The sequence below is a fragment of the Chiloscyllium punctatum genome, chromosome 30 (assembly GCF_047496795.1).
Source record: "Chiloscyllium punctatum isolate Juve2018m chromosome 30, sChiPun1.3, whole genome shotgun sequence".
NCBI classification, from domain to species: domain Eukaryota; kingdom Metazoa; phylum Chordata; class Chondrichthyes; order Orectolobiformes; family Hemiscylliidae; genus Chiloscyllium; species Chiloscyllium punctatum.
The window spans coordinates 376,986-400,053 of record NC_092768.1 but is presented as its reverse complement, the minus strand read 5'-3'; the positions used below and the strand labels follow the sequence as shown (position 1 = coordinate 400,053).

The 23,068-nt window shown below is 50.4% G+C and overlaps 13 non-coding genes across 13 annotated transcripts; all 13 read right to left on the bottom strand.

The window, feature by feature from the left end:
- Positions 1-1,183: 1,183 nt before the first annotated feature.
- Positions 1,184-1,255, bottom strand: trnad-guc (transfer RNA aspartic acid (anticodon GUC)). Its single transcript has one exon. It is a non-coding gene; the product is annotated as a tRNA-Asp (tRNA).
- A 1,740-nt stretch (positions 1,256-2,995) lies between these two features.
- Positions 2,996-3,067, bottom strand: trnad-guc (transfer RNA aspartic acid (anticodon GUC)). Its single transcript has one exon. It is a non-coding gene; the product is annotated as a tRNA-Asp (tRNA).
- Positions 3,068-4,810: 1,743 nt separating this feature from the next.
- On the bottom strand, positions 4,811-4,882 carry trnad-guc (transfer RNA aspartic acid (anticodon GUC)). Its single transcript has one exon. It is a non-coding gene; the product is annotated as a tRNA-Asp (tRNA).
- A 1,746-nt stretch (positions 4,883-6,628) lies between these two features.
- Positions 6,629-6,700, bottom strand: trnad-guc (transfer RNA aspartic acid (anticodon GUC)). The gene has a single exon. It is a non-coding gene; the product is annotated as a tRNA-Asp (tRNA).
- Positions 6,701-8,446: 1,746 nt separating this feature from the next.
- On the bottom strand, positions 8,447-8,518 carry trnad-guc (transfer RNA aspartic acid (anticodon GUC)). The gene has a single exon. It is a non-coding gene; the product is annotated as a tRNA-Asp (tRNA).
- A 1,746-nt stretch (positions 8,519-10,264) lies between these two features.
- Positions 10,265-10,336, bottom strand: trnad-guc (transfer RNA aspartic acid (anticodon GUC)). Its single transcript has one exon. It is a non-coding gene; the product is annotated as a tRNA-Asp (tRNA).
- A 1,746-nt stretch (positions 10,337-12,082) lies between these two features.
- On the bottom strand, positions 12,083-12,154 carry trnad-guc (transfer RNA aspartic acid (anticodon GUC)). The gene has a single exon. It is a non-coding gene; the product is annotated as a tRNA-Asp (tRNA).
- Positions 12,155-13,894: 1,740 nt separating this feature from the next.
- Positions 13,895-13,966, bottom strand: trnad-guc (transfer RNA aspartic acid (anticodon GUC)). The gene has a single exon. It is a non-coding gene; the product is annotated as a tRNA-Asp (tRNA).
- Positions 13,967-15,712: 1,746 nt separating this feature from the next.
- trnad-guc (transfer RNA aspartic acid (anticodon GUC)) lies at positions 15,713-15,784 on the bottom strand. The gene has a single exon. It is a non-coding gene; the product is annotated as a tRNA-Asp (tRNA).
- Positions 15,785-17,532: 1,748 nt separating this feature from the next.
- Positions 17,533-17,604, bottom strand: trnad-guc (transfer RNA aspartic acid (anticodon GUC)). Its single transcript has one exon. It is a non-coding gene; the product is annotated as a tRNA-Asp (tRNA).
- Positions 17,605-19,350: 1,746 nt separating this feature from the next.
- Positions 19,351-19,422, bottom strand: trnad-guc (transfer RNA aspartic acid (anticodon GUC)). The gene has a single exon. It is a non-coding gene; the product is annotated as a tRNA-Asp (tRNA).
- A 1,734-nt stretch (positions 19,423-21,156) lies between these two features.
- Positions 21,157-21,228, bottom strand: trnad-guc (transfer RNA aspartic acid (anticodon GUC)). The gene has a single exon. It is a non-coding gene; the product is annotated as a tRNA-Asp (tRNA).
- Positions 21,229-22,962: 1,734 nt separating this feature from the next.
- trnad-guc (transfer RNA aspartic acid (anticodon GUC)) lies at positions 22,963-23,034 on the bottom strand. The gene has a single exon. It is a non-coding gene; the product is annotated as a tRNA-Asp (tRNA).
- Positions 23,035-23,068: the final 34 nt, after the last annotated feature.

Below are 23,068 nucleotides of genomic sequence, written 5' to 3'. Positions count from 1 at the left end.
CAGAATCCGAGGAGCAGGAAAATCAGGATGCTGCCTGACTTGCTTCGCGTTTCCAGCGCCACACTGATCGAGACTCTGATTTCCAGCAACTGCAGTCCTCACTTGTTCCATTCAGCCCTTCAAGACACCGCCACCGTTCAATGTGATCACGATTGAACATGTAATTTCAGTAAGCACTCCAGCTTCCTCTCCGTACCCCTGGATCCCTTTAGCTGCAAGGTCTACGTCCGGCTCCCTCTTGAGTGTATCTCACAAACCGGCATAGCCGCATCTTCCTGTGGGAGACAAGTCCACAGGTTCACCACTCTCTGAGAGAAAAATTCTTCCTGAATCGCTTGCCCTTCGTTCGGAGACTGTGACCCCTGGTTCTGGACGTCCCCAACATTGGGAACCGGTGAACTTTTGCTGGGATCCCTCAGTACCAAGCATGGATCTGCATGGGTTTCTCTTCAGAAGGGTCAGTGTGAATGGCCTGCTTCCACACTGTGGTGCTCCTATGATGCCAACAGTGTAGGTTGAGTACCTGCACGTGCTTTCTCAAGCTTGCCTCTGTGTTGACCTTCATGTTAACCCAGCCACTGGGCTTTGTCCTTCTATCGAGAAGAGCAGACGATGCCACTCAGATGACTTTGACTTTCCACTGTGGGTGTAGTACAGTCTGCCAGCAGCAGGGGATGGTGTTGCATCACCTTGATGGCAGGATCGGGTCCAAACTCTGAGGGGTCTGACCCCTTTTTGATTGGAGCGAGGGAGAGGGGAAAGCTCACTGTCATTTGTCGCTACCGGTTGCTTAAAGGTTTTAATTTGCACGCCGTTTGCGTGCGAGCTATATGCCCACTGACGGGACGAAGTGACAACAAAATCAGAGTGGGAAACAGAAATTGCTGGAGCAAGTCAGCATCTGGAGTGGGGGTGGGGGAAGGGGAAGAAAGCAGACAAGGTTTCTGGTCCGGTGAGCCTTCTTGAGGACGGCAGTTTTCATTTGTCGCCAAAAAAGGAGGAAGTCTCAAATGATCATCTCCTTGGTAGATGAAAGGACAAGTTGGCCAGGGAGAGCAGAATGGAGAGTATCGTAGGTTTTGTTTGTTGACAAGAGCAGACCGCTCGGCCCTGGGAACGCATGGGAATTGAAATCGGCACTCCTGCATTGAGATATGGAGCTGGCCTCTCAAAATGCCGCAGACTCCCCGGCGGGGAATTGAACCCCGGTCTCCCGCGTGACAGGCGGGGATACTAACCACTATACTACCGAGGATTGGACGACAGCGCACTCTGTCGCATCCGTATTAGGTAGAATGTTCTTATGTGAAATTTGGATTTTGTTGTCAATTTGAGTTCTCCTTTAGATCATCTTCTACCTCTGTGGAGATGATTAAGAGAATAGTTATTGTTGTTTTCATGTTTTATTATTCGACTATCTTTCTTTCAAGTAATCCGCCGCTGCTGCTGCTGCTGTAAAACAGCCTTTTCGTTGTGCCCTACCGTCTGCGTTAAACTTCGTCTGCTGCTGATCCACGCGCGCTCTCCCATTACCTGCTTCTAACAAACTGATTTGTGTACGACAGCACAAATCCAACAGCCTGGCTTCAATTCCCACTGCCAAATGGACTCAGCACGAAAGCTTCCCTTTTTCAAGCTCGTCCCCTCAGGTTCTACTACCACCCATCAATCGCTTCCTCATCAGAGAGCAGTGCTCCCGGAGGACGGTGGGGTGACTTTACTGTACGCTGCATCAGATCTCTCAGCCATGCATTTAACATCGAAACGTAGAAATTAAGTGCAGGAGTAGGCCATTCAGCCCTTCAAGTCAGGCAGAATCCGAGGAGCAGGAAAATCAGGATGCTGCCTGACTTGCTTCGCGTTTCCAGCGCCACACTGATCGAGACTCTGATTTCCAGCAACTGCAGTCCTCACTTGTTCCATTCAGCCCTTCAAGACACCGCCACCGTTCAATGTGATCACGATTGAACATGTAATTTCAGTAAGCACTCCAGCTTCCTCTCCGTACCCCTGGATCCCTTTAGCTGCAAGGTCTACGTCCGGCTCCCTCTTGAGTGTATCTCACAAACCGGCATAGCCGCATCTTCCTGTGGGAGACAAGTCCACAGGTTCACCACTCTCTGAGAGAAAAATTCTTCCTGAATCGCTTGCCCTTCGTTCGGAGACTGTCACCCCTGGTTCTGGACGTCCCCAACATTGGGAACCGGTGAACTTTTGCTGGGATCCCTCAGTACCAAGCATGGATCTGCATGGGTTTCTCTTCAGAAGGGTCAGTGTGAATGGCCTGCTTCCACACTGTGGTGCTCCTATGATGCCAACAGTGTAGGTTGAGTACCTGCACGTGCTTTCTCAAGCTTGCCTCTGTGTTGACCTTCATGTTAACCCAGCCACTGGGCTTTGTCCTTCTATCGAGAAGAGCAGACGATGCCACTCAGATGACTTTGACTTTCCACTGTGGGTGTAGTACAGTCTGCCAGCAGCAGGGGATGGTGTTGCATCACCTTAATGGCAGGATCGGGTCCAAACTCTGAGGGGTCTGACCCCTTTTTGATTGGAGCGAGGGAGAGGGGAAAGCTCACTGTCATTTGTCGCTACCGGTTGCTTAAAGGTTTTAATTTGCACGCCGTTTGCGTGCGAGTTATATGCCCACTGACGGGACGAAGTGACAACAAAATCAGAGTGGGAAACAGAAATTGCTGGAGCAAGTCAGCATCTGGAGTGGGGGTGGGGGAAGGGGAAGAAAGCAGACAAGGTTTCTGGTCCGGTGAGCCTTCTTGAGGACGGCAGTTTTCATTTGTCGCCAAAAAATGAGGAAGTCTCAAATGATCATCTCCTTGGTAGATGAAAGGACAAGTTGGCCAGGGAGAGCAGAATGGAGAGTATCGTAGGTTTTGTTTGTTGACAAGAGCAGACCGCTCCGCCCTGGGAACGCATGGGACTTGAAATCGGCACTCCTGCATTGAGATATGGAGCTGGCCTCTCAAAATGCCGCAGACTCCCCGGCGGGGAATTGAACCCCGGTCTCCCGCGTGACAGGCGGGGATACTAACCACTATACTACCGAGGATTGGACGACAGCGCACTCTGTCGCATCCGTATTAGGTAGAATGTTCTTATGTGAAATTTGGATTTTGTTGTCAATTTGAGTTCTCCTTTAGATCATCTTCTACCTCTGTGGAGATGATTAAGAGAATAGTTATTGTTGTTTTCATGTTTTATTATTCGACTATCTTTCTTTCAAGTAATCCGCCGCTGCTGCTGCTGCTGCTGTAAAACAGCCTTTTCGTTGTGCCCTACCGTCTGCGTTAAACTTCGTCTGCTGCTGATCCACGCGCGCTCTCCCATTACCTGCTTCTAACAAACTGATTTGTGTACGACAGCACAAATCCAACAGCCTGGCTTCAATTCCCACTGCCAAATGGACTCAGCACGAAAGCTTCCCTTTTTCAAGCTCGTCCCCTCAGGTTCTACTACCACCCATCAATCGCTTCCTCATCAGAGAGCAGTGCTCCCGGAGGACGGTGGGGTGACTTTACTGTACGCTGCATCAGATCTCTCAGCCATGCATTTAACATCGAAACGTAGAAATTAAGTGCAGGAGTAGGCCATTCAGCCCTTCAAGTCAGGCAGAATCCGAGGAGCAGGAAAATCAGGATGCTGCCTGACTTGCTTCGCGTTTCCAGCGCCACACTGATCGAGACTCTGATTTCCAGCAACTGCAGTCCTCACTTGTTCCATTCAGCCCTTCAAGACACCGCCACCGTTCAATGTGATCACGATTGAACATGTAATTTCAGTAAGCACTCCAGCTTCCTCTCCGTACCCCTGGATCCCTTTAGCTGCAAGGTCTACGTCCGGCTCCCTCTTGAGTGTATCTCACAAACCGGCATAGCCGCATCTTCCTGTGGGAGACAAGTCCACAGGTTCACCACTCTCTGAGAGAAAAATTCTTCCTGAATCGCTTGCCCTTCGTTCGGAGACTGTCACCCCTGGTTCTGGACGTCCCCAACATTGGGAACCGGTGAACTTTTGCTGGGATCCCTCAGTACCAAGCATGGATCTGCATGGGTTTCTCTTCAGAAGGGTCAGTGTGAATGGCCTGCTTCCACACTGTGGTGCTCCTATGATGCCAACAGTGTAGGTTGAGTACCTGCACGTGCTTTCTCAAGCTTGCCTCTGTGTTGACCTTCATGTTAACCCAGCCACTGGGCTTTGTCCTTCTATCGAGAAGAGCAGACGATGCCACTCAGATGACTTTGACTTTCCACTGTGGGTGTAGTACAGTCTGCCAGCAGCAGGGGATGGTGTTGCATCACCTTGATGGCAGGATCGGGTCCAAACTCTGAGGGGTCTGACCCCTTTTTGATTGGAGCGAGGGAGAGGGGAAAGCTCACTGTCATTTGTCGCTACCGGTTGCTTAAAGGTTTTAATTTGCACGCCGTTTGCGTGCGAGCTATATGCCCACTGACGGGACGAAGTGACAACAAAATCAGAGTGGGAAACAGAAATTGCTGGAGCAAGTCAGCATCTGGAGTGGGGGTGGGGGAAGGGGAAGAAAGCAGACAAGGTTTCTGGTCCGGTGAGCCTTCTTGAGGACGGCAGTTTTCATTTGTCGCCAAAGAATGAGGAAGTCTCAAATGATCATCTCCTTGGTAGATGAAAGGACAAGTTGGCCAGGGAGAGCAGAATGGAGAGTATCGTAGGTTTTGTTTGTTGACAAGAGCAGACCGCTCCGCCCTGGGAACGCATGGGACTTCAAATCGGCACTCCTGCATTGAGATATGGAGCTGGCCTCTCAAAATGCCGCAGACTCCCCGGCGGGGAATTGAACCCCGGTCTCCCGCGTGACAGGCGGGGATACTAACCACTATACTACCGAGGATTGGACGACCGCGCATTCTGTCGCATCCGTATTAGGTAGAATGTTCTTATGTGAAATTTGGATTTTGTTGTCAATTTGAGTTCTCCTTTAGATCATCTTCTACCTCTGTGGAGATGATTAAGAGAATAGTTATTGTTGTTTTCATGTTTTATTATTCGACTATCTTTCTTTCAAGTAATCCGCCGCTGCTGCTGCTGCTGCTGCTGTAAAACAGCCTTTTCGTTGTGCCCTACCGTCTGCGTTAAACTTCGTCTGCTGCTGATCCACGCGCGCTCTCCCATTACCTGCTTCTAACAAACTGATTTGTGTACGACAGCACAAATCCAACAGCCTGGCTTCAATTCCCACTGCCAAATGGACTCAGCACGAAAGCTTCCCTTTTTCAAGCTCGTCCCCTCAGGTTCTACTACCACCCATCAATCGCTTCCTCATCAGAGAGCAGTGCTCCCGGAGGACGGTGGGGTGACTTTACTGTACGCTGCATCAGATCTCTCAGCCATGCATTTAACATCGAAACGTAGAAATTAAGTGCAGGAGTAGGCCATTCAGCCCTTCAAGTCAGGCAGAATCCGAGGAGCAGGAAAATCAGGATGCTGCCTGACTTGCTTCGCGTTTCCAGCGCCACACTGATCGAGACTCTGATTTCCAGCAACTGCAGTCCTCACTTGTTCCATTCAGCCCTTCAAGACACCGCCACCGTTCAATGTGATCACGATTGAACATGTAATTTCAGTAAGCACTCCAGCTTCCTCTCCGTACCCCTGGATCCCTTTAGCTGCAAGGTCTACGTCCGGCTCCCTCTTGAGTGTATCTCACAAACCGGCATAGCCGCATCTTCCTGTGGGAGACAAGTCCACAGGTTCACCACTCTCTGAGAGAAAAATTCTTCCTGAATCGCTTGCCCTTCGTTCGGAGACTGTGACCCCTGGTTCTGGACGTCCCCAACATTGGGAACCGGTGAACTTTTGCTGGGATCCCTCAGTACCAAGCATGGATCTGCATGGGTTTCTCTTCAGAAGGGTCAGTGTGAATGGCCTGCTTCCACACTGTGGTGCTCCTATGATGCCAACAGTGTAGGTTGAGTACCTGCACGTGCTTTCTCAAGCTTGCCTCTGTGTTGACCTTCATGTTAACCCAGCCACTGGGCTTTGTCCTTCTATCGAGAAGAGCAGACGATGCCACTCAGATGACTTTGACTTTCCACTGTGGGTGTAGTACAGTCTGCCAGCAGCAGGGGATGGTGTTGCATCACCTTGATGGCAGGATCGGGTCCAAACTCTGAGGGGTCTGACCCCTTTTTGATTGGAGCGAGGGAGAGGGGAAAGCTCACTGTCATTTGTCGCTACCGGTTGCTTAAAGGTTTTAATTTGCACGCCGTTTGCGTGCGAGCTATATGCCCACTGACGGGACGAAGTGACAACAAAATCAGAGTGGGAAACAGAAATTGCTGGAGCAAGTCAGCATCTGGAGTGGGGGTGGGGGAAGGGGAAGAAAGCAGACAAGGTTTCTGGTCCGGTGAGCCTTCTTGAGGACGGCAGTTTTCATTTGTCGCCAAAGAATGAGGAAGTCTCAAATGATCATCTCCTTGGTAGATGAAAGGACAAGTTGGCCAGGGAGAGCAGAATGGAGAGTATCGTAGGTTTTGTTTGTTGACAAGAGCAGACCGCTCCGCCCTGGGAACGCATGGGACTTCAAATCGGCACTCCTGCATTGAGATATGGAGCTGGCCTCTCAAAATGCCGCAGACTCCCCGGCGGGGAATTGAACCCCGGTCTCCCGCGTGACAGGCGGGGATACTAACCACTATACTACCGAGGATTGGACGACCGCGCATTCTGTCGCATCCGTATTAGGTAGAATGTTCTTATGTGAAATTTGGATTTTGTTGTCAATTTGAGTTCTCCTTTAGATCATCTTCTACCTCTGTGGAGATGATTAAGAGAATAGTTATTGTTGTTTTCATGTTTTATTATTCGACTATCTTTCTTTCAAGTAATCCGCCGCTGCTGCTGCTGCTGCTGCTGTAAAACAGCCTTTTCGTTGTGCCCTACCGTCTGCGTTAAACTTCGTCTGCTGCTGATCCACGCGCGCTCTCCCATTACCTGCTTCTAACAAACTGATTTGTGTACGACAGCACAAATCCAACAGCCTGGCTTCAATTCCCACTGCCAAATGGACTCAGCACGAAAGCTTCCCTTTTTCAAGCTCGTCCCCTCAGGTTCTACTACCACCCATCAATCGCTTCCTCATCAGAGAGCAGTGCTCCCGGAGGACGGTGGGGTGACTTTACTGTACGCTGCATCAGATCTCTCAGCCATGCATTTAACATCGAAACGTAGAAATTAAGTGCAGGAGTAGGCCATTCAGCCCTTCAAGTCAGGCAGAATCCGAGGAGCAGGAAAATCAGGATGCTGCCTGACTTGCTTCGCGTTTCCAGCGCCACACTGATCGAGACTCTGATTTCCAGCAACTGCAGTCCTCACTTGTTCCATTCAGCCCTTCAAGACACCGCCACCGTTCAATGTGATCACGATTGAACATGTAATTTCAGTAAGCACTCCAGCTTCCTCTCCGTACCCCTGGATCCCTTTAGCTGCAAGGTCTACGTCCGGCTCCCTCTTGAGTGTATCTCACAAACCGGCATAGCCGCATCTTCCTGTGGGAGACAAGTCCACAGGTTCACCACTCTCTGAGAGAAAAATTCTTCCTGAATCGCTTGCCCTTCGTTCGGAGACTGTCACCCCTGGTTCTGGACGTCCCCAACATTGGGAACCGGTGAACTTTTGCTGGGATCCCTCAGTACCAAGCATGGATCTGCATGGGTTTCTCTTCAGAAGGGTCAGTGTGAATGGCCTGCTTCCACACTGTGGTGCTCCTATGATGCCAACAGTGTAGGTTGAGTACCTGCACGTGCTTTCTCAAGCTTGCCTCTGTGTTGACCTTCATGTTAACCCAGCCACTGGGCTTTGTCCTTCTATCGAGAAGAGCAGACGATGCCACTCAGATGACTTTGACTTTCCACTGTGGGTGTAGTACAGTCTGCCAGCAGCAGGGGATGGTGTTGCATCACCTTAATGGCAGGATCGGGTCCAAACTCTGAGGGGTCTGACCCCTTTTTGATTGGAGCGAGGGAGAGGGGAAAGCTCACTGTCATTTGTCGCTACCGGTTGCTTAAAGGTTTTAATTTGCACGCCGTTTGCGTGCGAGTTATATGCCCACTGACGGGACGAAGTGACAACAAAATCAGAGTGGGAAACAGAAATTGCTGGAGCAAGTCAGCATCTGGAGTGGGGGTGGGGGAAGGGGAAGAAAGCAGACAAGGTTTCTGGTCCGGTGAGCCTTCTTGAGGACGGCAGTTTTCATTTGTCGCCAAAAAAGGAGGAAGTCTCAAATGATCATCTCCTTGGTAGATGAAAGGACAAGTTGGCCAGGGAGAGCAGAATGGAGAGTATCGTAGGTTTTGTTTGTTGACAAGAGCAGACCGCTCCGCCCTGGGAACGCATGGGACTTGAAATCGGCACTCCTGCATTGAGATATGGAGCTGGCCTCTCAAAATGCCGCAGACTCCCCGGCGGGGAATTGAACCCCGGTCTCCCGCGTGACAGGCGGGGATACTAACCACTATACTACCGAGGATTGGACGACAGCGCACTCTGTCGCATCCGTATTAGGTAGAATGTTCTTATGTGAAATTTGGATTTTGTTGTCAATTTGAGTTCTCCTTTAGATCATCTTCTACCTCTGTGGAGATGATTAAGAGAATAGTTATTGTTGTTTTCATGTTTTATTATTCGACTATCTTTCTTTCAAGTAATCCGCCGCTGCTGCTGCTGCTGCTGCTGTAAAACAGCCTTTTCGTTGTGCCCTACCGTCTGCGTTAAACTTCGTCTGCTGCTGATCCACGCGCGCTCTCCCATTACCTGCTTCTAACAAACTGATTTGTGTACGACAGCACAAATCCAACAGCCTGGCTTCAATTCCCACTGCCAAATGGACTCAGCACGAAAGCTTCCCTTTTTCAAGCTCGTCCCCTCAGGTTCTACTACCACCCATCAATCGCTTCCTCATCAGAGAGCAGTGCTCCCGGAGGACGGTGGGGTGACTTTACTGTACGCTGCATCAGATCTCTCAGCCATGCATTTAACATCGAAACGTAGAAATTAAGTGCAGGAGTAGGCCATTCAGCCCTTCAAGTCAGGCAGAATCCGAGGAGCAGGAAAATCAGGATGCTGCCTGACTTGCTTCGCGTTTCCAGCGCCACACTGATCGAGACTCTGATTTCCAGCAACTGCAGTCCTCACTTGTTCCATTCAGCCCTTCAAGACACCGCCACCGTTCAATGTGATCACGATTGAACATGTAATTTCAGTAAGCACTCCAGCTTCCTCTCCGTACCCCTGGATCCCTTTAGCTGCAAGGTCTACGTCCGGCTCCCTCTTGAGTGTATCTCACAAACCGGCATAGCCGCATCTTCCTGTGGGAGACAAGTCCACAGGTTCACCACTCTCTGAGAGAAAAATTCTTCCTGAATCGCTTGCCCTTCGTTCGGAGACTGTCACCCCTGGTTCTGGACGTCCCCAACATTGGGAACCGGTGAACTTTTGCTGGGATCCCTCAGTACCAAGCATGGATCTGCATGGGTTTCTCTTCAGAAGGGTCAGTGTGAATGGCCTGCTTCCACACTGTGGTGCTCCTATGATGCCAACAGTGTAGGTTGAGTACCTGCACGTGCTTTCTCAAGCTTGCCTCTGTGTTGACCTTCATGTTAACCCAGCCACTGGGCTTTGTCCTTCTATCGAGAAGAGCAGACGATGCCACTCAGATGACTTTGACTTTCCACTGTGGGTGTAGTACAGTCTGCCAGCAGCAGGGGATGGTGTTGCATCACCTTAATGGCAGGATCGGGTCCAAACTCTGAGGGGTCTGACCCCTTTTTGATTGGAGCGAGGGAGAGGGGAAAGCTCACTGTCATTTGTCGCTACCGGTTGCTTAAAGGTTTTAATTTGCACGCCGTTTGCGTGCGAGTTATATGCCCACTGACGGGACGAAGTGACAACAAAATCAGAGTGGGAAACAGAAATTGCTGGAGCAAGTCAGCATCTGGAGTGGGGGTGGGGGAAGGGGAAGAAAGCAGACAAGGTTTCTGGTCCGGTGAGCCTTCTTGAGGACGGCAGTTTTCATTTGTCGCCAAAAAAGGAGGAAGTCTCAAATGATCATCTCCTTGGTAGATGAAAGGACAAGTTGGCCAGGGAGAGCAGAATGGAGAGTATCGTAGGTTTTGTTTGTTGACAAGAGCAGACCGCTCGGCCCTGGGAACGCATGGGAATTGAAATCGGCACTCCTGCATTGAGATATGGAGCTGGCCTCTCAAAATGCCGCAGACTCCCCGGCGGGGAATTGAACCCCGGTCTCCCGCGTGACAGGCGGGGATACTAACCACTATACTACCGAGGATTGGACGACAGCGCACTCTGTCGCATCCGTATTAGGTAGAATGTTCTTATGTGAAATTTGGATTTTGTTGTCAATTTGAGTTCTCCTTTAGATCATCTTCTACCTCTGTGGAGATGATTAAGAGAATAGTTATTGTTGTTTTCATGTTTTATTATTCGACTATCTTTCTTTCAAGTAATCCGCCGCTGCTGCTGCTGCTGCTGCTGTAAAACAGCCTTTTCGTTGTGCCCTACCGTCTGCGTTAAACTTCGTCTGCTGCTGATCCACGCGCGCTCTCCCATTACCTGCTTCTAACAAACTGATTTGTGTACGACAGCACAAATCCAACAGCCTGGCTTCAATTCCCACTGCCAAATGGACTCAGCACGAAAGCTTCCCTTTTTCAAGCTCGTCCCCTCAGGTTCTACTACCACCCATCAATCGCTTCCTCATCAGAGAGCAGTGCTCCCGGAGGACGGTGGGGTGACTTTACTGTACGCTGCATCAGATCTCTCAGCCATGCATTTAACATCGAAACGTAGAAATTAAGTGCAGGAGTAGGCCATTCAGACCTTCAAGTCAGGCAGAATCCGAGGAGCAGGAAAATCAGGATGCTGCCTGACTTGCTTCGCGTTTCCAGCGCCACACTGATCGAGACTCTGATTTCCAGCAACTGCAGTCCTCACTTGTTCCATTCAGCCCTTCAAGACACCGCCACCGTTCAATGTGATCACGATTGAACATGTAATTTCAGTAAGCACTCCAGCTTCCTCTCCGTACCCCTGGATCCCTTTAGCTGCAAGGTCTACGTCCGGCTCCCTCTTGAGTGTATCTCACAAACCGGCATAGCCGCATCTTCCTGTGGGAGACAAGTCCACAGGTTCACCACTCTCTGAGAGAAAAATTCTTCCTGAATCGCTTGCCCTTCGTTCGGAGACTGTCACCCCTGGTTCTGGACGTCCCCAACATTGGGAACCGGTGAACTTTTGCTGGGATCCCTCAGTACCAAGCATGGATCTGCATGGGTTTCTCTTCAGAAGGGTCAGTGTGAATGGCCTGCTTCCACACTGTGGTGCTCCTATGATGCCAACAGTGTAGGTTGAGTACCTGCACGTGCTTTCTCAAGCTTGCCTCTGTGTTGACCTTCATGTTAACCCAGCCACTGGGCTTTGTCCTTCTATCGAGAAGAGCAGACGATGCCACTCAGATGACTTTGACTTTCCACTGTGGGTGTAGTACAGTCTGCCAGCAGCAGGGGATGGTGTTGCATCACCTTAATGGCAGGATCGGGTCCAAACTCTGAGGGGTCTGACCCCTTTTTGATTGGAGCGAGGGAGAGGGGAAAGCTCACTGTCATTTGTCGCTACCGGTTGCTTAAAGGTTTTAATTTGCACGCCGTTTGCGTGCGAGTTATATGCCCACTGACGGGACGAAGTGACAACAAAATCAGAGTGGGAAACAGAAATTGCTGGAGCAAGTCAGCATCTGGAGTGGGGGTGGGGGAAGGGGAAGAAAGCAGACAAGGTTTCTGGTCCGGTGAGCCTTCTTGAGGACGGCAGTTTTCATTTGTCGCCAAAAAATGAGGAAGTCTCAAATGATCATCTCCTTGGTAGATGAAAGGACAAGTTGGCCAGGGAGAGCAGAATGGAGAGTATCGTAGGTTTTGTTTGTTGACAAGAGCAGACCGCTCCGCCCTGGGAACGCATGGGACTTGAAATCGGCACTCCTGCATTGAGATATGGAGCTGGCCTCTCAAAATGCCGCAGACTCCCCGGCGGGGAATTGAACCCCGGTCTCCCGCGTGACAGGCGGGGATACTAACCACTATACTACCGAGGATTGGACGACAGCGCACTCTGTCGCATCCGTATTAGGTAGAATGTTCTTATGTGAAATTTGGATTTTGTTGTCAATTTGAGTTCTCCTTTAGATCATCTTCTACCTCTGTGGAGATGATTAAGAGAATAGTTATTGTTGTTTTCATGTTTTATTATTCGACTATCTTTCTTTCAAGTAATCCGCCGCTGCTGCTGCTGCTGTAAAACAGCCTTTTCGTTGTGCCCTACCGTCTGCGTTAAACTTCGTCTGCTGCTGATCCACGCGCGCTCTCCCATTACCTGCTTCTAACAAACTGATTTGTGTACGACAGCACAAATCCAACAGCCTGGCTTCAATTCCCACTGCCAAATGGACTCAGCACGAAAGCTTCCCTTTTTCAAGCTCGTCCCCTCAGGTTCTACTACCACCCATCAATCGCTTCCTCATCAGAGAGCAGTGCTCCCGGAGGACGGTGGGGTGACTTTACTGTACGCTGCATCAGATCTCTCAGCCATGCATTTAACATCGAAACGTAGAAATTAAGTGCAGGAGTAGGCCATTCAGCCCTTCAAGTCAGGCAGAATCCGAGGAGCAGGAAAATCAGGATGCTGCCTGACTTGCTTCGCGTTTCCAGCGCCACACTGATCGAGACTCTGATTTCCAGCAACTGCAGTCCTCACTTGTTCCATTCAGCCCTTCAAGACACCGCCACCGTTCAATGTGATCACGATTGAACATGTAATTTCAGTAAGCACTCCAGCTTCCTCTCCGTACCCCTGGATCCCTTTAGCTGCAAGGTCTACGTCCGGCTCCCTCTTGAGTGTATCTCACAAACCGGCATAGCCGCATCTTCCTGTGGGAGACAAGTCCACAGGTTCACCACTCTCTGAGAGAAAAATTCTTCCTGAATCGCTTGCCCTTCGTTCGGAGACTGTGACCCCTGGTTCTGGACGTCCCCAACATTGGGAACCGGTGAACTTTTGCTGGGATCCCTCAGTACCAAGCATGGATCTGCATGGGTTTCTCTTCAGAAGGGTCAGTGTGAATGGCCTGCTTCCACACTGTGGTGCTCCTATGATGCCAACAGTGTAGGTTGAGTACCTGCACGTGCTTTCTCAAGCTTGCCTCTGTGTTGACCTTCATGTTAACCCAGCCACTGGGCTTTGTCCTTCTATCGAGAAGAGCAGACGATGCCACTCAGATGACTTTGACTTTCCACTGTGGGTGTAGTACAGTCTGCCAGCAGCAGGGGATGGTGTTGCATCACCTTGATGGCAGGATCGGGTCCAAACTCTGAGGGGTCTGACCCCTTTTTGATTGGAGCGAGGGAGAGGGGAAAGCTCACTGTCATTTGTCGCTACCGGTTGCTTAAAGGTTTTAATTTGCACGCCGTTTGCGTGCGAGTTATATGCCCACTGACGGGACGAAGTGACAACAAAATCAGAGTGGGAAACAGAAATTGCTGGAGCAAGTCAGCATCTGGAGTGGGGGTGGGGGAAGGGGAAGAAAGCAGACAAGGTTTCTGGTCCGGTGAGCCTTCTTGAGATCGGCAGTTTTCATTTGTCGCCAAAAAAGGAGGAAGTCTCAAATGATCATCTCCTTGGTAGATGAAAGGACAAGTTGGCCAGGGAGAGCAGAATGGAGAGTATCGTAGGTTTTGTTTGTTGACAAGAGCAGACCGCTCGGCCCTGGGAACGCATGGGACTTGAAATCGGCACTCCTGCATTGAGATATGGAGCTGGCCTCTCAAAATGCCGCAGACTCCCCGGCGGGGAATTGAACCCCGGTCTCCCGCGTGACAGGCGGGGATACTAACCACTATACTACCGAGGATTGGACGACAGCGCACTCTGTCGCATCCGTATTAGGTAGAATGTTCTTATGTGAAATTTGGATTTTGTTGTCAATTTGAGTTCTCCTTTAGATCATCTTCTACCTCTGTGGAGATGATTAAGAGAATAGTTATTGTTGTTTTCATGTTTTATTATTCGACTATCTTTCTTTCAAGTAATCCGCCGCTGCTGCTGCTGCTGCTGCTGTAAAACAGCCTTTTCGTTGTGCCCTACCGTCTGCGTTAAACTTCGTCTGCTGCTGATCCACGCGCGCTCTCCCATTACCTGCTTCTAACAAACTGATTTGTGTACGACAGCACAAATCCAACAGCCTGGCTTCAATTCCCACTGCCAAATGGACTCAGCACGAAAGCTTCCCTTTTTCAAGCTCGTCCCCTCAGGTTCTACTACCACCCATCAATCGCTTCCTCATCAGAGAGCAGTGCTCCCGGAGGACGGTGGGGTGACTTTACTGTACGCTGCATCAGATCTCTCAGCCATGCATTTAACATCGAAACGTAGAAATTAAGTGCAGGAGTAGGCCATTCAGCCCTTCAAGTCAGGCAGAATCCGAGGAGCAGGAAAATCAGGATGCTGCCTGACTTGCTTCGCGTTTCCAGCGCCACACTGATCGAGACTCTGATTTCCAGCAACTGCAGTCCTCACTTGTTCCATTCAGCCCTTCAAGACACCGCCACCGTTCAATGTGATCACGATTGAACATGTAATTTCAGTAAGCACTCCAGCTTCCTCTCCGTACCCCTGGATCCCTTTAGCTGCAAGGTCTACGTCCGGCTCCCTCTTGAGTGTATCTCACAAACCGGCATAGCCGCATCTTCCTGTGGGAGACAAGTCCACAGGTTCACCACTCTCTGAGAGAAAAATTCTTCCTGAATCGCTTGCCCTTCGTTCGGAGACTGTGACCCCTGGTTCTGGACGTCCCCAACATTGGGAACCGGTGAACTTTTGCTGGGATCCCTCAGTACCAAGCATGGATCTGCATGGGTTTCTCTTCAGAAGGGTCAGTGTGAATGGCCTGCTTCCACACTGTGGTGCTCCTATGATGCCAACAGTGTAGGTTGAGTACCTGCACGTGCTTTCTCAAGCTTGCCTCTGTGTTGACCTTCATGTTAACCCAGCCACTGGGCTTTGTCCTTCTATCGAGAAGAGCAGACGATGCCACTCAGATGACTTTGACTTTCCACTGTGGGTGTAGTACAGTCTGCCAGCAGCAGGGGATGGTGTTGCATCACCTTGATGGCAGGATCGGGTCCAAACTCTGAGGGGTCTGACCCCTTTTTGATTGGAGCGAGGGAGAGGGGAAAGCTCACTGTCATTTGTCGCTACCGGTTGCTTAAAGGTTTTAATTTGCACGCCGTTTGCGTGCGAGTTATATGCCCACTGACGGGACGAAGTGACAACAAAATCAGAGTGGGAAACAGAAATTGCTGGAGCAAGTCAGCATCTGGAGTGGGGGTGGGGGAAGGGGAAGAAAGCAGACAAGGTTTCTGGTCCGGTGAGCCTTCTTGAGGACGGCAGTTTTCATTTGTCGCCAAAAAATGAGGAAGTCTCAAATGATCATCTCCTTGGTAGATGAAAGGACAAGTTGGCCAGGGAGAGCAGAATGGAGAGTATCGTAGGTTTTGTTTGTTGACAAGAGCAGACCGCTCCGCCCTGGGAACGCATGGGACTTGAAATCGGCACTCCTGCATTGAGATATGGAGCTGGCCTCTCAAAATGCCGCAGACTCCCCGGCGGGGAATTGAACCCCGGTCTCCCGCGTGACAGGCGGGGATACTAACCACTACACTACCGAGGATTGGACGACAGCGCACTCTGTCGCATCCATATTAGGTAGAATGTTCTTATGTGAAATTTGGATTTTGTTGTCAATTTGAGTTCTCCTTTAGATCATCTTCTACCTCTGTGGAGATGATTAAGAGAATAGTTATTGTTGTTTTCATGTTTTATTATTCGACTATCTTTCTTTCAAGTAATCCGCCGCTGCTGCTGCTGCTGCTGCTGCTGTAAAACAGCCTTTTCGTTGTGCCCTACCGTCTGCGTTAAACTTCGTCTGCTGCTGATCCACGCGCGCTCTCCCATTACCTGCTTCTAACAAACTGATTTGTGTACGACAGCACAAATCCACCAGCCTGGCTTCAATTCCCACTGCCAAATGGACTCAGCACGAAAGCTTCCCTTTTTCAAGCTCGTCCCCTCAGGTTCTACTACCACCCATCAATCGCTTCCTCATCAGAGAGCAGTGCTCCCGGAGGACGGTGGGGTGACTTTACTGTACGCTGCATCAGATCTCTCAGCCATGCATTTAACATCGAAACGTAGAAATTAAGTGCAGGAGTAGGCCATTCAGCCCTTCAAGTCAGGCAGAATCCGAGGAGCAGGAAAATCAGGATGCTGCCTGACTTGCTTCGCGTTTCCAGCGCCACACTGATCGAGACTCTGATTTCCAGCAACTGCAGTCCTCACTTGTTCCATTCAGCCCTTCAAGACACCGCCACCGTTCAATGTGATCACGATTGAACATGTAATTTCAGTAAGCACTCCAGCTTCCTCTCCGTACCCCTGGATCCCTTTAGCTGCAAGGTCTACGTCCGGCTCCCTCTTGAGTGTATCTCACAAACCGGCATAGCCGCATCTTCCTGTGGGAGACAAGTCCACAGGTTCACCACTCTCTGAGAGAAAAATTCTTCCTGAATCGCTTGCCCTTCGTTCGGAGACTGTGACCCCTGGTTCTGGACGTCCCCAACATTGGGAACCGGTGAACTTTTGCTGGGATCCCTCAGTACCAAGCATGGATCTGCATGGGTTTCTCTTCAGAAGGGTCAGTGTGAATGGCCTGCTTCCACACTGTGGTGCTCCTATGATGCCAACAGTGTAGGTTGAGTACCTGCACGTGCTTTCTCAAGCTTGCCTCTGTGTTGACCTTCATGTTAACCCAGCCACTGGGCTTTGTCCTTCTATCGAGAAGAGCAGACGATGCCACTCAGATGACTTTGACTTTCCACTGTGGGTGTAGTACAGTCTGCCAGCAGCAGGGGATGGTGTTGCATCACCTTAATGGCAGGATCGGGTCCAAACTCTGAGGGGTCTGACCCCTTTTTGATTGGAGCGAGGGAGAGGGGAAAGCTCACTGTCATTTGTCGCTACCGGTTGCTTAAAGGTTTTAATTTGCACGCCGTTTGCGTGCGAGTTATATGCCCACTGACGGGACGAAGTGACAACAAAATCAGAGTGGGAAACAGAAATTGCTGGAGCAAGTCAGCATCTGGAGTGGGGGTGGGGGAAGGGGAAGAAAGCAGACAAGGTTTCTGGTCCGGTGAGCCTTCTTGAGGACGGCAGTTTTCATTTGTCGCCAAAAAATGAGGAAGTCTCAAATGATCATCTCCTTGGTAGATGAAAGGACAAGTTGGCCAGGGAGAGCAGAATGGAGAGTATCGTAGGTTTTGTTTGTTGACAAGAGCAGACCGCTCGGCCCTGGGAACGCATGGGAATTGAAATCGGCACTCCTGCATTGAGATATGGAGCTGGCTTCTAAAATGCCGCAGACTCCCCGGCGGGGAATTGAACCCCGGTCTCGCGCGTGACAGGCGGGGATACTAACCACTATACTACCGAGGATTGGACGACAGCGCACTCTGTCGCATCCGTATTAGGTAGAATGTTCTTATGTGAAATTTGGATTTTGTTGTCAATTTGAGTTCTCCTTTAGATCATCTTCTACCTCTGTGGAGATGATTAAGAGAATAGTTATTGTTGTTTTCATGTTTTATTATTCGACTATCTTTCTTTCAAGTAATCCGCCGCTGCTGCTGCTGCTGCTGCTGTAAAACAGCCTTTTCGTTGTGCCCTACCGTCTGCGTTAAACTTCGTCTGCTGCTGATCCACGCGCGCTCTCCCATTACCTGCTTCTAACAAACTGATTTGTGTACGACAGCACAAATCCAACAGCCTGGCTTCAATTCCCACTGCCAAATGGACTCAGCACGAAAGCTTCCCTTTTTCAAGCTCGTCCCCTCAGGTTCTACTACCACCCATCAATCGCTTCCTCATCAGAGAGCAGTGCTCCCGGAGGACGGTGGGGTGACTTTACTGTACGCTGCATCAGATCTCTCAGCCATGCATTTAACATCGAAACATAGAAATTAAGTGCAGGAGTAGGCCATTCAGCCCTTCAAGTCAGGCAGAATCCGAGGAGCAGGAAAATCAGGATGCTGCCTGACTTGCTTCGCGTTTCCAGCGCCACACTGATCGAGACTCTGATTTCCAGCAACTGCAGTCCTCACTTGTTCCATTCAGCCCTTCAAGACACCGCCACCGTTCAATGTGATCACGATTGAACATGTAATTTCAGTAAGCACTCCAGCTTCCTCTCCGTACCCCTGGATCCCTTTAGCTGCAAGGTCTACGTCCGGCTCCCTCTTGAGTGTATCTCACAAACCGGCATAGCCGCATCTTCCTGTGGGAGACAAGTCCACAGGTTCACCACTCTCTGAGAGAAAAATTCTTCCTGAATCGCTTGCCCTTCGTTCGGAGACTGTCACCCCTGGTTCTGGACGTCCCCAACATTGGGAACCGGTGAACTTTTGCTGGGATCCCTCAGTACCAAGCATGGATCTGCATGGGTTTCTCTTCAGAAGGGTCAGTGTGAATGGCCTGCTTCCACACTGTGGTGCTCCTATGATGCCAACAGTGTAGGTTGAGTACCTGCACGTGCTTTCTCAAGCTTGCCTCTGTGTTGACCTTCATGTTAACCCAGCCACTGGGCTTTGTCCTTCTATCGAGAAGAGCAGACGATGCCACTCAGATGACTTTGACTTTCCACTGTGGGTGTAGTACAGTCTGCCAGCAGCAGGGGATGGTGTTGCATCACCTTAATGGCAGGATCGGGTCCAAACTCTGAGGGGTCTGACCCCTTTTTGATTGGAGCGAGGGAGAGGGGAAAGCTCACTGTCATTTGTCGCTACCGGTTGCTTAAAGGTTTTAATTTGCACGCCGTTTGCGTGCGAGTTATATGCCCACTGACGGGACGAAGTGACAACAAAATCAGAGTGGGAAACAGAAATTGCTGGAGCAAGTCAGCATCTGGAGTGGGGGTGGGGGAAGGGGAAGAAAGCAGACAAGGTTTCTGGTCCGGTGAGCCTTCTTGAGGACGGCAGTTTTCATTTGTCGCCAAAAAATGAGGAAGTCTCAAATGATCATCTCCTTGGTAGATGAAAGGACAAGTTGGCCAGGGAGAGCAGAATGGAGAGTATCGTAGGTTTTGTTTGTTGACAAGAGCAGACCGCTCGGCCCTGGGAACGCATGGGACTTGAAATCGGCACTCCTGCATTGAGATATGGAGCTGGCCTCTCAAAATGCCGCAGACTCCCCGGCGGGGAATTGAACCCCGGTCTCCCGCGTGACAGGCGGGGATACTAACCACTATACTACCGAGGATTGGACGACAGCGCACTCTGTCGCATCCGTATTAGGTAGAATGTTCTTATGTGAAATTTGGATTTTGTTGTCAATTTGAGTTCTCCTTTAGATCATCTTCTACCTCTGTGGAGATGATTAAGAGAATAGTTATTGTTGTTTTCATGTTTTATTATTCGACTATCTTTCTTTCAAGTAATCCGCCGCTGCTGCTGCTGCTGCTGCTGTAAAACAGCCTTTTCGTTGTGCCCTACCGTCTGCGTTAAACTTCGTCTGCTGCTGATCCACGCGCGCTCTCCCATTACCTGCTTCTAACAAACTGATTTGTGTACGACAGCACAAATCCAACAGCCTGGCTTCAATTCCCACTGCCAAATGGACTCAGCACGAAAGCTTCCCTTTTTCAAGCTCGTCCCCTCAGGTTCTACTACCACCCATCAATCGCTTCCTCATCAGAGAGCAGTGCTCCCGGAGGACGGTGGGGTGACTTTACTGTACGCTGCATCAGATCTCTCAGCCATGCATTTAACATCGAAACGTAGAAATTAAGTGCAGGAGTAGGCCATTCAGCCCTTCAAGTCAGGCAGAATCCGAGGAGCAGGAAAATCAGGATGCTGCCTGACTTGCTTCGCGTTTCCAGCGCCACACTGATCGAGACTCTGATTTCCAGCAACTGCAGTCCTCACTTGTTCCATTCAGCCCTTCAAGACACCGCCACCGTTCAATGTGATCACGATTGAACATGTAATTTCAGTAAGCACTCCAGCTTCCTCTCCGTACCCCTGGATCCCTTTAGCTGCAAGGTCTACGTCCGGCTCCCTCTTGAGTGTATCTCACAAACCGGCATAGCCGCATCTTCCTGTGGGAGACAAGTCCACAGGTTCACCACTCTCTGAGAGAAAAATTCTTCCTGAATCGCTTGCCCTTCGTTCGGAGACTGTCACCCCTGGTTCTGGACGTCCCCAACATTGGGAACCGGTGAACTTTTGCTGGGATCCCTCAGTACCAAGCATGGATCTGCATGGGTTTCTCTTCAGAAGGGTCAGTGTGAATGGCCTGCTTCCACACTGTGGTGCTCCTATGATGCCAACAGTGTAGGTTGAGTACCTGCACGTGCTTTCTCAAGCTTGCCTCTGTGTTGACCTTCATGTTAACCCAGCCACTGGGCTTTGTCCTTCTATCGAGAAGAGCAGACGATGCCACTCAGATGACTTTGACTTTCCACTGTGGGTGTAGTACAGTCTGCCAGCAGCAGGGGATGGTGTTGCATCACCTTGATGGCAGGATCGGGTCCAAACTCTGAGGGGTCTGACCCCTTTTTGATTGGAGCGAGGGAGAGGGGAAAGCTCACTGTCATTTGTCGCTACCGGTTGCTTAAAGGTTTTAATTTGCACGCCGTTTGCGTGCGAGTTATATGCCCACTGACGGGACGAAGTGACAACAAAATCAGAGTGGGAAACAGAAATTGCTGGAGCAAGTCAGCATCTGGAGTGGGGGTGGGGGAAGGGGAAGAAAGCAGACAAGGTTTCTGGTCCGGTGAGCCTTCTTGAGGACGGCAGTTTTCATTTGTCGCCAAAAAATGAGGAAGTCTCAAATGATCATCTCCTTGGTAGATGAAAGGACAAGTTGGCCAGGGAGAGCATCGTAGGTTTTGTTTGTTGACAAGAGCAGACCGCTCGGCCCTGGGAACGCATGGGACTTGAAATCGGCACTCCTGCATTGAGATATGGAGCTGGCCTCTCAAAATGCCGCAGACTCCCCGGCGGGGAATTGAACCCCGGTCTCCCGCGTGACAGGCGGGGATACTAACCACTATACTACCGAGGATTGGACGACAGCGCACTCTGTCGCATCCGTATTAGGTAGAATGTTCTTATGTGAAATTTGGATTTTGTTGTCAATTTGAGTTCTCCTTTAGATCATCTTCTACCTCTGTGGAGATGATTAAGAGAATAGTTATTGTTGTTTTCATGTTTTATTATTCGACTATCTTTCTTTCAAGTAATCCGCCGCTGCTGCTGCTGCTGCTGCTGTAAAACAGCCTTTTCGTTGTGCCCTACCGTCTGCGTTAAACTTCGTCTGCTGCTGATCCACGCGCGCTCTCCCATTACCTGCTTCTAACAAACTGATTTGTGTACGACAGCACAAATCCAACAGCCTGGCTTCAATTCCCACTGCCAAATGGACTCAGCACGAAAGCTTCCCTTTTTCAAGCTCGTCCCCTCAGGTTCTACTACCACCCATCAATCGCTTCCTCATCAGAGAGCAGTGCTCCCGGAGGACGGTGGGGTGACTTTACTGTACGCTGCATCAGATCTCTCAGCCATGCATTTAACATCGAAACGTAGAAATTAAGTGCAGGAGTAGGCCATTCAGCCCTTCAAGTCAGGCAGAATCCGAGGAGCAGGAAAATCAGGATGCTGCCTGACTTGCTTCGCGTTTCCAGCGCCACACTGATCGAGACTCTGATTTCCAGCAACTGCAGTCCTCACTTGTTCCATTCAGCCCTTCAAGACACCGCCACCGTTCAATGTGATCACGATTGAACATGTAATTTCAGTAAGCACTCCAGCTTCCTCTCCGTACCCCTGGATCCCTTTAGCTGCAAGGTCTACGTCCGGCTCCCTCTTGAGTGTATCTCACAAACCGGCATAGCCGCATCTTCCTGTGGGAGACAAGTCCACAGGTTCACCACTCTCTGAGAGAAAAATTCTTCCTGAATCGCTTGCCCTTCGTTCGGAGACTGTCACCCCTGGTTCTGGACGTCCCCAACATTGGGAACCGGTGAACTTTTGCTGGGATCCCTCAGTACCAAGCATGGATCTGCATGGGTTTCTCTTCAGAAGGGTCAGTGTGAATGGCCTGCTTCCACACTGTGGTGCTCCTATGATGCCAACAGTGTAGGTTGAGTACCTGCACGTGCTTTCTCAAGCTTGCCTCTGTGTTGACCTTCATGTTAACCCAGCCACTGGGCTTTGTCCTTCTATCGAGAAGAGCAGACGATGCCACTCAGATGACTTTGACTTTCCACTGTGGGTGTAGTACAGTCTGCCAGCAGCAGGGGATGGTGTTGCATCACCTTGATGGCAGGATCGGGTCCAAACTCTGAGGGGTCTGACCCCTTTTTGATTGGAGCGAGGGAGAGGGGAAAGCTCACTGTCATTTGTCGCTACCGGTTGCTTAAAGGTTTTAATTTGCACGCCGTTTGCGTGCGAGTTATATGCCCACTGACGGGACGAAGTGACAACAAAATCAGAGTGGGAAACAGAAATTGCTGGAGCAAGTCAGCATCTGGAGTGGGGGTGGGGGAAGGGGAAGAAAGCAGACAAGGTTTCTGGTCCGGTGAGCCTTCTTGAGGACGGCAGTTTTCATTTGTCGCCAAAAAATGAGGAAGTCTCAAATGATCATCTCCTTGGTAGATGAAAGGACAAGTTGGCCAGGGAGAGCATCGTAGGTTTTGTTTGTTGACAAGAGCAGACCGCTCGGCCCTGGGAACGCATGGGACTTGAAATCGGCACTCCTGCATTGAGATATGGAGCTGGCCTCTCAAAATGCCGCAGACTCCCCGGCGGGGAATTGAACCCCGGTCTCCCGCGTGACAGGCGGGGATACTAACCACTATACTACCGAGGATTGGACGACAGCGCACTCTGTCGCATCCGTATTA